Genomic DNA, 12,426 nt, shown 5'->3' with positions numbered 1-12,426 from the left:
GCCCAGCTCCAGGTTGAGCTGTTGTTCAGCATCTTAGCTGTGGAGGGCAGTGTCACTGGCCCTCATATGTGGAATCTGAACCAGGGCCCTCTGGCATCCCAAGCCAGTTCTTAACCATCGCGCCACTCGGCCGGCCCTAGGCATTGTTTTTAAGTTCCGCAGGTCATGCTAATGTACAGTCAGGGTTGAAAGTAACTAACCTACTACAGTTTGTTTAGCCAGGCATTCTAGAGGATAAAATCTGCCTTCTTATTCTAGGTCTCATGCAGGGAAGATCCGCGCATGCGCAGCATAGTAATAGGCGCGCATGTTACTCGGTAATTACCTAAAGAATTAAATTGTACTTGGTGTCCATATAGGTTTTAATATAGACTAACTTTATTCTCCGATGCCTGAGAGCCTCTTTTTTATATTCCATGTAGTACTTAGCATTCATTCATTCATTCATTCACTCACTCAGCAAGTGTTTATTGAGTGTGCTGCGAATATGGGAGTGGACAAAATAGACAAGTTCCTGTGCTCATGAAGCTGGCGTTCTGATCATTTGCACCTAGTGGCATCTACTCATTTTACTGACTTAGGTGGAAATAGGGTACGTTTCTTAATAGCTCTAAAATAAAGGTTTCCATATGCATAACTGATCTCCCTGATAATATATTTGTGTTGGTTATAGTCAAATACTGCCCTTCAGAGTTATTTGCCTTGTATTTGTTAAAACTTATATTAGTCATGAAATCCTATGTTCGTGGTAACTTTTTAAACTGATTCATTTAATCGCCTAGGTATGTTGATAACAGTGTGAAGCATAGAGGCTGTCCAAGCCATGGAAGAGCCTGGGATTTGGAATCAGAATATATAAGTTCAGATTTTGGCTCAACCAAGTAATAGTTTGTGGGGCTTTTTTTTAAAATTATTTTTATTTTATATATATATATATATATATATATATATATATATATATATTTTTTTTTATCAAATCAATGGAATTTTACTTTTCTGTAAATTATGGGTAATATAATAATAGTAGTAGTAATAATAATAATAATAATAATAATAATAATAATAATGCTACCTAACCCACAAAGTTGTATAAGAATTAAATCGGATAGTTAAAAACGAAAAGTGAAAGTGTTTTATAAACTGTATTATACTCTCTAAATATTCGCTACCTAATCTTTTTTAGCTTGCTTAAAGGCATTTACTTTAGTCATTTTTACTTCAAAGAACATACGCTTTATAAGTTATTGGCAGTTGGCATAAGTTCTCAAGTGCAAGGAAATAAGCCCAGAGTGTTTTAGTTATTTTTTTAAAGCATTAAGAGATTTTGGTGAAGGATAAAATATTACTAGGACTGTCAAGTAGGTAAGAAATGTTCTGTCATGAACAGGGTGTGAGCAAAAAACTGTTGATAAGGTAACTAATCATTTTTCAGTATAATATTGGTTTTGGGAACCTTTTCCTGATAGGGAAGCAAAGAGTAAAGTGTCAGGAACAGCACTTACTCACATAATGAACCATTCTGTGTCTGGTGAAATATATTTATTAGGAGCAGATGTGATGGTGCTGTATTTATCACCATGTGCTGTTTGGGCCTTGAATATATTAGGGGTTCTCTTAGCTACACACTAGATTGAATTGGAGAGAATCAGATTTGCTGCCTCAGCCCGGCTGTTTAGTTAGATTTTTTTTTTCTAATCACCTGATGACTTATTTCAAATTATATTTTTTTAATTAACAGGCACCTCCTATATGCAGATCACTCTGCTAGGCACAAGGAACACAGGCAAGCAATTAATGTTTTGGGAGTGACAGGAAAAGGGCACTGGTCGCTTGGAGATTGCACGGTCTTAGAACTTGCCGTGCAAAATTTGGGGAAGAAATGAGAGTATGGGCCTGGGGTTGATGAAAGGTACTGAGAAGAGTCTTTCCAAAACAAATATAGGGAGTTTATTTTAAAAAACAAAATGATAAAGTTTTCAGAGTCGGAGAAATTAATCAATTTACTGTGGGATTCCTTTGTCTTCACTATGTAGTTTGTGTTCGGTTAGGATGTCGGCTCTGTGAGAGCAGGTCCTTGTCTGCCTTGATTGAGACTGTCTGCCACACCTAGACTAGCACCTGGCATGGAACCAGGGCCTCATCTATATTTGAGGGATGAATGGAAGACTACAAAAGGGGGTTGAAACCTAGTTCATGGAAACTTCTTACTCCGGGGGGCAAATATTCCATGGCAGATACTGTGTGACACACACTGGGTCAGAGAATGAGCGGGTTGGGTGAGGCATTGTGCCCTGTCTTGGGCAGACCTGGGCAGCAACCATGCTGTAAGTCCAAGCATGGCTGCCAGTCGGCTGGAGGTGCACGCAGACTTTCTGGCAACCATCCTTGTTCCTTTTGACCGTTGGGTGTCTACTGGTGGAAAGTACTCCTTTTCTCTTTCCATAGGGGCACGCTGTGCTTTGACTTCATTTCATAAAGCAGGACACTTGCAAGTCACATTCAGGAATTTTTTATTCCTCCCTCCAACCATCTGTCTTAACAACCCCCATCTCTCCTGTTATGTGGTAGTTTTGATTCCCCACACCCCCGAAGTATTAAGTTTGTAGTGCTTCTTATACTGGATGGTATTATAGAGTCCAGAAAATGTAGTTCCAGCTTATTTAGGTATGTTTGCCTCTGCTTCAGAGCATAGTGGCTTTATTCTACACTTATCAAAGGCCAAAAAATTATTCCTACAAAGAGAAGGGTAAAAATCTTCAGCCCGTTCACCAGCTATGCTGTTGAGTCCCATTCCTAAAAACCTCTACCAATCCCTTCTCCATCTCCTTCTGCTCTCACTGCTACTACTGCGCCGTTTGCGATTTTATCCCCAGCCTCCTACACGCTTCCTGCCAGAGTGACTTGATCATTCTAGAATACAGGTCTGGTCATGGGTGTCCGCCACGTGATCTGTCAGAGGCTCTCCCAGCCCTCCTGCAATAAAAGCCACCCCGGCACCAGGCTCCTTTTCCCGTTCTTGTCACTCTCCTCTCTGGCCCTTTGATTCCCACACTTAAAATTCCCCAGAAAGTACTGTGTTCTCTTTCACTTCCAAACTGTTGCACTCGCTGATCTCTTCATGTAGTATTCTCCTGCTCCCCTCTCTCTTTGCTTGGTTAGGCATTTCCATCCTTCTGCCTTCACATGGATATCACTAACTTCAGGGACTCTTTCCCCAGGTAGAGTAAGTGCACACCTGTAATGCGGGACCTTGAAAGAAGCTTGAATCTGGAGAGGCACATCCACTAGCAAAGATTAGGAAAAATTAACGTGTCAGATGGTTTGGCAGGAAGAGGAATTTGAGGCAGGATTTATGGTGGCTTTGAAATATGCTAATTACTCTGTTCATTAGCATGCAAAACGGAAACCAATACTGACATATCTAATTTATAATCTGATATTTGAACATGTGTTAATACTGTTTTTTAAAATCAAATATTCTCTGTGCATGGCTTTTGGTGATGGTACATACCAGCACGGACATACCATCTGAAGTATATTAACTTTCTCATCCTGACTCATTTGACTCGAAGAGCAAGTTCCCCTGTGGCCCCACCTCTAAAAATAGAAAGTATATTATTTTGTTTTCAGAATTCCAAGCTTTGAGCAGCGGCAAGCTCTTCTCTGTTTTTGCTCTGATGGCCATTGGCCTGCGGCTGAGTTCTGGTAATTGCGTGGGCTGGAGACTGGAGGTCATAGTGGGAGGAGGGGAAGGGGAGGCCCTGGAGGAGCAGAGGGGTGGGAGAAGCAGTTAGAATTATAGGCTATAAATACCAACACTGTCATTAATAAAATGCATCAACTGTATCTGAGGATCAAGCGTAGGCTTTGAGAATGCAATGATAATTTAAGATAACTGTAATCAAGTGAATATTACAGGTATAGAATGTATGCCCAGATTCTTTAAACTGTTTTCCTGGTAATTGTACTTTTGGGAATCAGTTCTAACAGAATAATCCAAAATGCAAATACAAAGATATTTCTCAATGATATTCAATAGGAAAATTTGGAAACAATAAAGAGATTGATGAAAATCATTTATCAAAACAATGAAATGTTTAGAAATTGCTTTCTCATATAATGTCAAATTTTAAAGCAGTGCAAATTTTGGATATGTATTCTGATCACTATTACTGAGTAAGAAAATACTATGAGCCATGAACAGAAGTAAAAAAAAAAAAAAAAGGCACAGGACATGAGACCAGCAAGCAGTCCAGTTAGATAGTAGTACACGGCAGATAAGATTACAGGGGTAGGTTGGGACTGATTAGTGGAGTTATTTGTTGCCTTGAATAGGAGTTTAATTAGGAGGTTATGGGAGCAATAAGTTTTTCATTAGAAGAGCCATCTGATTAAATTTGAACTTTAAGAGGATAAATCTGGTTGTGGTATGTAGGATAAACTGGGATGGGAAGAGGTCTTGATGCAGTGGTCCAGTCAAGTACCATTGATATCCTGAATTATGATGGGGGAATTGGAAAAGAGAATGAATGCAAGAGGGGTTGTGGAGGTTAAATCTGTAGGACTTGTCAATTCAATTAAAACAATAATAGACATAGGAGAACAAGGAGCTGAAGATGGCGCTGAGATTTCTAGTTGTAGTAGCTGAAAAAAGGTGATACCATTAAAAGTATATCTCATGGAAGAGCTGGTCTTTAGGTGGGAAGGAGGACTTCAATGTCAAGTTTATTGAATTTAAGGTTAAAGAGAGGCTCTTCACATGTCCCCAGGTGATAGCTGCAGCTGTGGGGGTAGGAAACCGTGCAAGGGGAAGCATCCAAGAGAGTCTGAAGGAGAGGAAGGGACGAAGGAGCCAGCGAGGAACGCTCACGAGACCGGAAGGAGGACCAACAGCATTAATGGGAGAAAGAGTCTGTCTTAGTGTCACTTTCTTATTTTACTTGCATTTTCTAGTGCCAAGGATGCACACACACATTTCAGTCCTAAACTGATCATTATTCCTATTTTTTATATTTCAAAATTCATAAACTGAATTACAAAATTAATGAGACTGGAGGGGTAGAATTAGCCACAGATTTTTTACTTTCTGTGTTTCTACTCCTTGTATTGATTAAGAGTTTGCTTCACATGTGGTTCATACACAATAGGATATGACTTGGCCATAAGGAAAGATGACATAGTGCCATTTGCGACAACATGGATGGATCTTGAGATTATCATGCTAAGTAAAAGTAAGTCAGACAGAAAAAGTCCAGAACCATATGATTTCACTCGTATGTAGGATATAGAACTGAAAGCAACAAATGAACAAGACAAACAAACAAACAAAAACTCATAGACACAGACAACAGTTTAGTGGCTACCAGAGGGTAAGGGGGTAGAAGAGGATAAAGGGGATCTTATAGTATTTGGTGACAGAAGGAGATTTGACTCTGGGTGGTGAACACACAGTGCAATATACAGATGAAGTATTATAGAATTGTACACTTGAAACCTGTATAATTTTATTAACCATTTTCATCCCAATACATTTAGTTTTAAAATAAGAGTTGGCTTCACTGCTTATTTTAACCCTCCCAGATATGAATATTTGAAGCAAAGAAAAGTAGAGGTCACACCTGACTTCAAGCAAGAAACACTGTGTAGTTAAAAAAAAATTCTTATGGTGCATAGGGGATAGAGATGACGTGTACTCATATATTACGTAATAGGCTTTTAAAAAATCAATCAAAAAGCTAGCAATTACTTTTTATTTAGAAATTGTGCTTTAATTATAATTACAGTATTTTATTTCATCATGGTTAAAAATTTAAGATTATTTAAAAATAAACATTTAGCAATGATTTTCATTGGCTGTAAAGTTCAAAACTGATGAGGAATAGAAATTACTATTGTGACACCATGTAAGTGTTCTGTTTTAAATTTAAATGGTGGTGAGTTTCCAGCTCTCCCAGTTAGCTTTTGTGGTGAAACAAACCACCCTAAAACTTAGTGACTTGAAACAACAACCGTTCATGTGGCTTGTGCGTCCATGGATTGGCCATTTGCTCTGTGTGGTGCTGGGTGAGCCTTCTGCTGGTCCAGCTGGGCTCACTCACTCATTCTCTGTCAGCTGCCTGATTGGCGTGGGGCTTCTCGGTCTAGGCCACCCTCAGCTTTTCCCCGCCCCATGTGGCCTCATCCTTCACTAGTTCAGGTGTGTTCACATAGTGGCACAGGGGAGATGAGAACCTCACAAGCAGAAGCGGGTCTCTTGAGACCTCAGCTTGGAAATTGCACAGTGTAACTTTGGCCAGACTTTGTCAGAGCCATCAAAAGGCCGCTCTGATTCAAGGGGTGGGAGAATAGACTCTGCCTCATGATGGAAGGAGCTAGAAAGCATTGTGGCCAGGTTTTCAGCCTACCACAATGATCAGTTTTTAACTACTGAAATAGCACTGGCCCTGTGTATGTGTGTGTGTGTGTGTGTGTGTGTGTGTGAGAGAGAGAGAGAGAGAGAGAGAGAGAGAGAGGGTAACCCTTTATTCTCAATAAATATGCAACCCTCAAAAGCAAGGGGTATTTGAAGTCATCTCACTTTTTTGAGTCATCCATTTGATCAGAGACATGTTTATTCAGATACCAAAGCAACTGAAGAGGTAATTTAACATATATAAAACTAAACTATAGCTGATTTACTTACACAGTATTTGTTGGCTCTCTCAGTGGCTCTAATGTGTCTGGCCCTGGGCTAGGTATTAGGAATAGAGAGAAAGAAATGTGGCATATTCTTTCCTTCAAGAAGTTTATATTTTTACAGGATGGGAAAAATTGGTCAGGTATTTATTATAACTGTGTCAAGGACTGGACTTTAATAAAAAATAGCACACAGATGGATATGACTTCGTCCTTTTGAGTGGAGCACAGAAACAGATATTTTAAAATCACTGTAATTCAAAGCAAAATAATAAGTGCCATGAGAGAACTATAAACTGAGTGCTATTGAATTAGAAAAAGAATAGGTGGAGGCAGATGGTCAACTGCCAGGATATGTGATTCATATAATTAACACCTGAGGAGGGCGAGGGCTTTGAAACCGTGGGGTGATGGCTTCATAGAGAAAATGAGTTTTGAACAAGACTTTGAAGAAGAGGTAGAATTTGAGTCAGTGGAGAGGTGACAAGTCTACTGAATTTAGGAGCGAGTGGTGTTTTCCCAAGAAGGTCATTATTTAATTAAAGAGAGACTCAGGCCGGCCGAGTGGCTCAGCTGGTTAAGAGCACCAGCTCTGAGCAGCAGGGCTGCAGTTTGGATCCCACATTGAGGGCCAGTGACGCTGGCCCTCTACAGCTAAGATGATGAACAACAGCTCAACCTGGAGCTGGGCTGCTGTGAGTCGCTGGCGACAGCGTAGGCTACAGCAGGGCTGCAGTGGGCTGCCGTGAGCTACGTGAGTGGCTGGCAGCCAGCGTGAGCGGCTGGTAGCCAGTGTGAGCTACTGGGAGCCGCTGTGAGTGGCCAACCAATGACCGGCAACCGATTGCCTCATCCGGGAAGAGCACAATGATCATACCAACATGGGCCAGTGAAGCGATGTCCTCCACAACTAGACTGAAGAACAAAAACAGCAATTTGTCTACGTGTCTGTTCCCCTTCCCGCCAATTCCCAACGCTGTTCCCCTCCCCCCAATCCCCCAATAAAATCTTTAAAAAAAAAAAAGGGAGAGACTCACAGAGGCAAATATTAAAGAGCATGAGATAATACTGTAGAAAGACTGTAGAAAACATGCTGGGAAAATGGTTGGCAATTTTTTTTTCCTCCAGTGGTGCCAAGGCTTTATTTTCTGTCATCAGATATTTGTGTACTTTGGTTGGAAAATTGAGTGGAGAATATTTATTTTACTTTATAAGGGAAGTGCACGTTTTACTTACATTGAATAGTGCTCTCTTTAGTCATGTATTGATTAAAAAAGCAGACACAAGGAAATCCAAAATTAACAAAAGTCAGGAAACCCCCATTGAGTGATGTCAGCTGGTACTTTCTACGAATATGTCTGGACCTATTGAAGAGCTAAGCTGGTAGAAAGAAATTGGGGAATTTCCTTGCCTAAGTTTGACAGGTAAATTTGCTTTTCAGACTTTCTTTCCTAATTTGTTCTGTTTAAACAAGTTTAACTATTTTTGAGGAGAAGTATTGATTAAGGTACATTTTAATACTAATTGAGTAGTACAATATTTAAACATATGCCAATTGCCAAAGTGCTCAACATATCTATATAATTAATAATAGAATATAAGAATCATCATTTTTGTTTTAGTAAATCAAAGGCAGTATCCTACTGTTTAAATGGTATTTGTAATACGGGAATCCGTTATTGAGTTTATCTCCATGCCTTTCCTATGAAAGGAGTGATGCTTGCCTTATATTGCCTAACTTGAATGTTACCATGTGATGAATTTCTAGAGAATTCTTTGAGGGAAACTTGTCTACTACTTCAGTTATTTCCAGTGATGGGAATTTTGAGAATTTATAAATTGCTTTGATTATTTCATCTGTTTTATTCGCTTGGGGTAGTGTTAATTTCAAAGAGAATGGATTACAAGGCTATTATAAATTGAAAATGAGATAACATGTGAACGTATTCTGTGAACTGCAAAGTCCTATGCAAATAAATGGAAGGTTGTAATTATTCTGAGATTGGCACTGGTGCTTTCAGGGTCACTAGTTGTAGTTCATAGCTTAGTTCTAGGACCACACTTTTTGAATTCAAACCTGGGTGGGTCCTGCCCCTTACTCGCTGTGTAACTATGGATAAGTTTTTTTTTAATATATATAAGAAAAACAAACCTCTCTGTGCCTCAGTTTCTACATTTATTAAAATGGTATGATAATAGTATACTGCTTCATAGGGTTGTTGTGAAGATTAAATGAATTAATACATGAAAGTGACTTAGACCAATAGATGTTAGACACAGTAAATGTTATATAGGTGTTAGCTATTGATTTTCATCACTACCATCAGTATTATTGTGTCATACACAACGGATAGATAATTGCTCTTACATATTTGTGAGTCAGGTCTTTCTCTGTGGAATTCCTCTTTGCTCTCCTAGCGTGGCATGTTCCTCGGTGGAGAGCTCACTGGGGATGAAGTGAGTCGCACTGATTTTATGTCCTCAGCACTTAGCATAGTTCCTGGTTCATAAAGACACTCGGTGCGTGAATGCATCCCATTACATATTCGTACACATGCCCTATTACGAGAGAAGCACTGTAAGAGAAGTGTGGAAAATGGAGGAGCGTTCCGTGTCTGCATAACGTTAGCCTCTTTCTAATCCACCTTCTCTTTGCAGACAAAAAAACATGGCTTCTTGTTTCTTTTTTCCTGCCATTCTGGCCCACAGGGCACCTCCCAGCCTTACATAGCCATCTCTCCCAGGCTGATTTCGCTCAGAGTGCCTTCTGTGGGCAACCTTGGTTAACCGCTCCTGCTTAAGATAGTCTTTCCTTACTATACACTTCGTGTGTGTGTGTGTGTGTCTGTATATGTATATTTATGTGAATATGGATGTATATGTATATAAACATATATACACACAGATATATGTGTATATATATATATATTTTTTAATTAGGTGATATATGCATGTAGTATAAAATTCATAAAGTACAAAAGATCTTTGCCTCTCTGGAGGCAGTTACTGTTTCTGGTTTCTTCTGTCTGTAGAAATTGTGTGAGTGTGTGTGTGAGTGTGTGTGTGTGTGTGTGTGCGTGTGTGTGCGTGTGTGTGTGTGTGTGTGTGTTTTGATGGTAGCATATTAGACACACTGTTCTACTTTGCTTTTCACTTGACATATTTTGGATATTCTTCCATATCAGTACATATAGGGCTTCCTCACATTTTCGTGCTCCATAGTAGCTCATAATTTTTTTTCACGATTATTAACATTTTATTTACAGGTTTTAGAAGATGAGTGGCAGAACTCACAAAAGTTACCTGAGCCATTAAAAGTAGCTCATAATTTTTAACCAGTCCCTTAATGATTGGGATAATTATTCTTTGACTGTTGTTGACATTGCTGCAATAAATATTCTTAAACCTTCAGAATTCTACACAAGTAGGTCTATAACTGTAATGCTGGTGAAATTGCTGAGTCAAAGCATATGTGAATTTTTAAATTGTACTGTGGAGGATAAATTGCCCTCCATAAAGATGATATTAATTGAAATTCTCATCAATAATGTACGGGAAAGCCCATTTCCTCCATACCGCCCAACTCAAGTGTTAGTAAACCTCTTGGTCTTTGCCACTTCCATGTCCCAGACAAACTGCTCTTTTTCTGTTTTGCATTGTTTGTTATTATCCTTTAGAATATTTCCATCTGCCTCCCTTACATTTTCAGCTCTTTGCCATTTTGGGTAATCTGATATTTTCATTATACTTATATTCCTTAACTTTATTTTTATTTATTTATTTATTTATTTATTTAGCTATTTATTTTTTTAAAGATTTTATTGGGGAATTGGGGGGAGGGGAACAGCATTGGGAAATCGGGGAAGGGGAACAGACAGGTAGACAAATTGCTGTTTTTGTTCTTCAGTCTAGTTGTGGAGGACATTGCTTCACTGGCCCATGTTGGTATGATCATTGTGCTCTTCCCGGTTGAGGCAATTGGTCGCCGGTCATTGGTCAGCTGCTCACAGCAGCTCCCAGTAGCTCACACTGGCTGCCAGCCGCTCACGCTGGCTGCCAGCCACCCACGTAGCTCACGGCAGCCCACTGCAGCCCCACTGCAGCCTACACTGTTGCTGGCGACTCACAGCAGCCCAGCTCCAGGTTGAGCTGTTGTTCATCATCTTAGCTATAGAGGGCCAGTGTCACTGGCCCTCAATGTGGGATCCAAACCGCAGGCCTGCTGCTCAGAGCTGGTGCTCCCAAGCGAGCTCTTAACCAGCTGAGCCACTCGGCCGGCCCTATATTCCTTAACTTTAAATAAGACTTCTAGTTTCTGATGTTCTGTCCCATTGGCATGTAGCCCAAGTTTTGATGGGAAATGTCATTCTTTTACGCATTTTTGCATTGTTTTGTCCCTCAGTTACTTACATGCTATTGTTCTCTGAATGCTTATGGATTGGTTATCCTAAGTGGGCAGAATCAATCTATTTATGTAATTTTGAAGAAGAGGGGGCTATCGCTTTCTAAATATCATATACTAGTTCCTGCCTTTGTGTTAAGTATTTTAATTAACTTATATGAATCATTCTCAGTGCCCAAATCAGCCTATTTGCTACTGACTTTTACTTTGTTAGAGATGCTAACACAAATTTACTTGAAGATACCAAGAAGATGTTATGACTCGTTTCCTGACAGCCCTAGAGAGAGCCTTTCTGGGCCTACTCTGTAGAGCTGGGTGAGTCAGGTGGGAAGAATCTTATAGAAGATGTCATTCTCGGGTAATGAAGAAACTCAGGAACTTGGTGGAGCTGACAGGTTGCCTCCGCAGAGCTGAGGCCATGAGAGCCAGGCAGCTGTGCTGGGAGGCCAAGTTCATAACCAGGTTGGTACGTACACCTCTCCAGACAGCAAGGGGAGAAGTGTAGAGTGGGCAGTGAAGTTGTTGGTCTGAGGGGAGGGAAGATTCAGGGAAGTGATTGGATATCAAACCATTGAAAGCCATTGCCAGAGTATGAATGATTTTGACATCTTAGATAGTCTGTAAATTCAGGATGGTTGTTCAGTTGAAGAGACCTGATAGGCTAGAAAGTACTGACTCCCAGAATCTAAATAATTCCTTTATTAAAATAACTTATTCCAGCTGTGGGATAGGAGAGGTCCACTGTAGACTGTTGTGCATGGCACTGAAGCACCTTGCTGAGGAGATGAAAGGTGACTAGATGCTGGCCTGTGTTCTAGTCACCAAGGCATGTCCCCATATGCCTGGAGGAAAGTGTGCCTTCTAATTCATCTGATCATTCAATTGATCAGGATCAGTGGACAGAGGCCTTTGCCCCATTTACTTCATGTCAGAGACTTAATGTGAAGAACATTCTGTGATCTATTAAAAAAAATATCCTAAGATCGATGTCTAGTAGTAAGTATTTTCTGATCCAAAAATTGTATTTAGCAGTAAATGATAACTGATCATCGTTCAATTCCCTTTTATAAAATTAGAATGGGAAAGGCAAAAACTTATTTGGCTTTGAAAGAATAGACCCCTTTATTAAAGAGAAATCTTGAACATTGGTGTTCGTTTCTCTTTTTCAGCTTTTAATCTCTGCCATATGAGTTCCCCTTTGAGGACACTGAAAGCAAAGTGAATCAGGCCACAGAGAAAGGCCTTTTAGCCTGCACAGGGTTATCTACATCTCAACAGCATGCAGGAAACCAGTCGCGTTATTAATTGCATTCTCATTTGGCCAAAGGGTTAGTCATTCTGTAATGTGG

At 39.9% G+C, this 12,426-nt stretch overlaps 1 protein-coding gene across 3 annotated transcripts in view; it reads left to right on the top strand.

The window, feature by feature from the left end:
- NSMCE2 (NSE2 SUMO ligase component of SMC5/6 complex) overlaps positions 1-12,426 on the top strand; it is a 228,874-nt gene that overhangs the window by 94,047 nt on the left and 122,401 nt on the right. The gene's annotated exons all lie outside the window — the stretch shown is intronic.

This window comes from Hipposideros armiger, unplaced genomic scaffold, assembly GCF_001890085.2.
Source record: "Hipposideros armiger isolate ML-2016 unplaced genomic scaffold, ASM189008v1 scaffold_78, whole genome shotgun sequence".
NCBI classification, from domain to species: domain Eukaryota; kingdom Metazoa; phylum Chordata; class Mammalia; order Chiroptera; family Hipposideridae; genus Hipposideros; species Hipposideros armiger.
Note: the sequence above shows the minus strand (reverse complement) of the source record. Positions and strands in the feature narration are given on the sequence as shown.